The 5,041-nt window shown below is 37.6% G+C and overlaps 1 long non-coding RNA gene across 1 annotated transcript; it reads right to left on the bottom strand.

Moving 5' to 3' along the window:
* Positions 1-796: 796 nt before the first annotated feature.
* LOC113507446 lies at positions 797-1,726 on the bottom strand. Its single transcript, XR_003401858.1, has 3 exons — positions 1,525-1,726; positions 927-1,405; positions 797-832 (listed from the first exon to the last, which is right to left on the bottom strand). It is a non-coding gene; the product is annotated as an uncharacterized LOC113507446 (long non-coding RNA).
* Between the last annotated feature and the right edge of the window lie 3,315 nt (positions 1,727-5,041).

The following is a 5,041-nucleotide window of genomic DNA, read 5'->3' on the forward strand; positions in this document are numbered from 1 at the left end:
ACATGGCGCATGTAAACCAACTGCTTTGTTTGATTTAAGTTCAGGTAAATCATCAGGTAAGTCGGGCAAAACGCATTCATCAAAGGTATTTTCGAGAATTTTTACGGTTTAATATATAAAAAAAATCTAAGGGAGGTCTTTGCTGAAAAAAAAATTGTTAAGATGCCTTTCTTAAGGTTCTGGCATTTTTCTGGCTACGTCTGAAATTGCTGTAGCTATAGATGTTAAAGCCCTTGCAATATTGCCAATTTGTTGTGACAGTTGAATTAATGCTTGGGCTGTTGTCATTTCGGCTTCAATCCGCCGCTCTTCCATCATGGCAAACCGTTCCATCGTCACTGTATCCTGCCTCTGAGTTAAAGACCGGCGTCGCCGTCGTGGAGGATTGTTACTCAACAGTGGCGTAGTCGGTAGTGGCGTGGTCACAGGTACTAAAAAAATAGAATCTCATTAAATTTACTCAAGTAGTGTCAAACTGTTGTTACAAAAAACAAGTCCTTATGCGATAGCTCGTAACGTGATAAGTGCCAAACCACTTCAAATGTTACACACTTAAGTTGGGTTGCGTGACTGACTAAAGGTTTGCTTGAATACAAATCACAACTATGCAAAGGTTTATTTTAGTATACTCTTTGAATAGGAAAGAAAAATACAAAATTAGCACGAGAATCATATCGCGTCAAGACTTACGTATGGTTTCTGGTATTATTTCACTATGTGATGTGCCAAGTATAGGGGAAACATGCACCGGTTGCTCGAACTGCATTTCCATGACGTCATGGTGGCTTACCTCTTCTTCAACAACCTGTGGTTCTGTACCAACAGATCTCGGCTGAAACAATAAAATGATATGTTGTTGTTATTTCATAAATAAAATATAATGTATTAAATAAATATCACAGTTGTGTTAAATTTTATAGACATACCAATTCAGGAAATGGATTGACTGCCAAGCTTGAGTTGCCAGTCGCAAACTCTTGTCCACCCATCACTGCCACCAACCTTTTATCTAGAGCAGACAATGTTGGCAAGTTGTCTGCTGTCCCACCACCAGTGCGCCTCATTGAAGATGAGAGTTGTGCGCACTGTTTCTTCAAACCACATTTCTTCTCAGCCCAATACTAAAACATGCATTAATGTTAATGAAATTACTTGCTATTTAATTACTGCCTGATAATAGTGATTCTAATGTCTAATTGATTTTTTAATACCTTAGCCCAGCCTTGACCATCTTTATTAGCACCTGCAATAGAATTCAAGGAGGTTGCCAAGCTTGCCCATTTTCGCTTCGTTTCCAATTTGGCTTGAGTGGTCCGAAGCAAGCCTTTGGCTATGCCTGGATTTTGCTCCAGGAATTCCACCAAACATTCTATTTGAGAATACGTTGGTCGATTCGTCATTTTAGCTGAAATTGGAATACTTTTAGTAACCATACATATCAGGTAATAATTACAATATTTTACTGATGAATAATTAAAAACGTTTATCTATACAGCAATACAGTAAAATTGTATGTTTACTTACCACTTCTTTAAAACTTTACTTTTATCTATTTAAGTAACTTAACGGACACAAATTATTTTAATAATAAAAGGAACTTAATGCAATTTTAATGTTCCAACTAACTCGCACTCCACTCACAGAACCACATCAAATTAAAATTTGGTAACTTTACGCGCCACTTGACATTTTTTAAACAGTGTAGGCAACGATTCTTCCTCATACAGCCAAAGCCGTGGTTGTTTTTTTTTTTTTTTACACCCAATGCATTGAAAACATTAAAATTATTAAAATTAACAATTATTTATATCACATATTATAAATCAGTTTTGTTATTAAAAAGATATAGCATTTTAAAGACCTATTACCGGTTCATCGGCAAGACTTGAACAACACTCGAGCGGCCCGTAACGTAGCTAACTTCACTTCCAACAAAACAATCTCGGGGCAATCCCGATTTAAATCCAATGCTGACAATATTGTATTCAAGAGTACCGGATCACGTGACTGCAAAATTGACATTGGAATCGTGGTTTTGGATTGGAATTAAAATTAGCTTGAAGAGTAAGCCCCCAGGTGGCGTTTGGTAATGTTTGTTGTATTTCGGACACTCTGTTTGCGACAAAGGTTTGCCATCGGTCTGCTTCTCCTTTAATCCATCCCATAGTAATCATAGAGTCAGTCCAACAATAGATGGATACATTTTCGCAATTAAGTGCTGATTTTACTTTGTTAATTAGTTTTTTCAATAATACTGCGGCACATAATTCGAGTCGAGGCAAAGTCGTTTTATGTTTCTTTGGAGCTACTTCAGATTTGGCTTGCAATAATGACACATGATATGTTGTGTTGTTGACCTCTGTTCGGCAGTACACTACCGCGCCGTAAGCCGTCTCCGATGCCTCACTGAATCCATGTAATTCAATAGGCACACCTGTCGTATATTGTAGCCATCTAGGTATTCTAATTTTTTCGATATGATTTAATTGTTGTTGAATGTGGGTCCACTTCTTATTCATGCTTTCTGACACTTGTTCATTCCGGTCTATGGCGCTGATCCAGATCTCTTGTATAAGTAGTTTCATGGTTATTAGGACGGGTTGTAGCTAGCCATGTGGGTCAAATAGTTTTGCGATTTCAGAAAAGATAAATCTTTTGGTTGGGTTCTCGGTAGTTGTTATATTTATTTTGAATTGGAAACTATCTTCGTTTGGTGACCAAACTACTCCTAGTGACTTTCTATTTTCATCTAAGGGTAGTTTTATCGTTTTGTCGTCCACGTTTTCTACAGGGATGTTTTGTAGCAATTCTGCGCTGTTTGATGACCGTTTCCTTAAGTTGAATTCGCCAGCACGTAACATGTTAGCTAATTGATTTTGTAGATCTTTTGCAGGAAAAGTTTTTGGCAAAGTCTTTGGCAGGGATGAAAGTATAGAGAAATCTATACTTTCATCCCCCGACAGTACATCGTCGACATAGAAATCTTCTAGGGTGATTTTACGTGCAAGGGGGTAGGTTTTTTGTTCGTCTTGCTAGCTGTTGAAGTGTTCTTATGGCTAAGTATGGTGCAGCAGTGGTACCATAAGTAACCGTAGTTAACTCGTACTCTTCTATTGGTTGTTTACTTATCCATCTCCATAAAATTCTTTGAAAGGGTTGATCATCCCTATGTATTTTTATGAAACGGTACATCTTCTCTATGTCTGCCATAAACGCAACTTTGTGTTTGCGCAATCGTAATAATATAGTAGCTAGGTCTTGTTGCAATCGAGGACCTTTATGCAAGTTGTCATTTAGGCTTATTTTTGTGTTCGACTTGCTGCTAGCGTCGAATACACAGCGTAATTTTGTTGTCAGTGCATCTTCTCGTATTACAGGTTGATGCGGAATGTAATATTTCCCTTCATAAGTGTTTGTTTTGTTTACTTTTATCATATGGTCCATGTTTATGTATTCTTTCATGAACTCATTGTATTTTTCTCGTAAGGTTTTGTTTTTCTCAAGTCTTTTTTCTAGTTGATAAGTCGGGCGGCAGGTTCCAGCCATTACATTAGATTTGACCAACCACAGATCCTCGCTAAAGAATCCAAATTCCTACCTAGGATGTTTCACGAGGCTATTGAGATTGCTGGCTGGAAGATATCACCTACTTGGGACCCAATAATAAATAAACTCAAGGCCAAACCTAAGAGCTGCGCTGCAAGACATCAAGACACAGTGAGCTCATAATGCGTAGGTCGGACCACAACTAATTAATTAAAATATGAAGGTAGAACGAGCAACATCTTCTGTCAAGACGAACGCCATCTGAGTCTGCCCGTGGCCATGATACCTGCAAAGGTTTCGAAACGTCGGGAACTAAAATCTATAATTAAACCGCGATAAAATCCGTAAAAGTAGTTTCATTTCAATGTCTAACATTCGCGTAAACCTAAGAAACCACTATTTACTATTTTAGAAAAAATGTAGACAATTTACCTGAAATAAATGTAATAGTGAATTACACGAGTGGACTGTACCAAACAGCGACCTTATTGATGAGAAAAATAGGTTTAGGTATGCTTGTAGAAAATGGCACTTAACTGGTAGGCGAGTCGACAGCTTCTGACTGAACTGGTCCTCGCTGGTGGCTGTGGTATTGATAGGTACACGTGTTGCTCGCAGACGTTGACAAAATTCTCGAACTGGCGTAGCAGGCTGACGATGAACCTCGACGTAGTAGAAACTAAGGCTGGGCGCGGCGCGTTCTGCTGGCCGACCTGGCTGGTTTAGTTGTCTTCTGATATAGTGTTCTTGCGTCTGTAGTCCTCCACGATGAATCTTTGGTAGATTCCTCTGTGATGAGAATTCCTTCGTCTTCGTAATCGATCCGAATATTGCAATTGTGTCTTGTCACGGTCGCCAATTAATGTCTCGTACTGGACATTTTGAAGTTTTAATTATAAAACCTCAGTTTCTTCAATTATAGCTTTTAATCTTCACAAATTTGGAAATGACGAAATAAATAGCAATCTTGCTGGCGATGCAACCGTGTACAAAATTTAACTAAATAAATGTCAAAGATGTGCGGGTGGATGTCCAAAAAAATAAAATATAAAGATTAATTGATAGCATTACAGGAAACGTGCAACTTGTTGCTATTAAAAATCACTAGGCGTAGGTACGGCGTAGACACAAATTATTAATTTATTTAAATCAACATTTATTTTCTACTCCTTACCATCCTCAGACAAATGGTGCTCTAGAAAGAAGCCATGCCACCCTAAAAAGATACCACAAATCATATACAAATAATAATCAAAATTATTGGCATAAGCAAAAAGTAGAAGCTATTATCTATCTTCTATATCTATATCTATCTATATCTATATCTATCTATACTACTTATAATAAATCTGTAGAGAGGTCAATTCTGTACATAAAATATATTTAAAAAATAACTATCAAGGGGTGGTTAGGGATCGCTACTGATGCCAAAAATGCAATCAGTAAAATTTTTGTCTGTCTGTCTGTCTGTCTGTCTGTCTGTCTGTCTGTCTGT

This window comes from Trichoplusia ni, unplaced genomic scaffold (genome assembly GCF_003590095.1).
Source record: "Trichoplusia ni isolate ovarian cell line Hi5 unplaced genomic scaffold, tn1 tig00002126, whole genome shotgun sequence".
Classification (NCBI taxonomy): domain Eukaryota; kingdom Metazoa; phylum Arthropoda; class Insecta; order Lepidoptera; family Noctuidae; genus Trichoplusia; species Trichoplusia ni.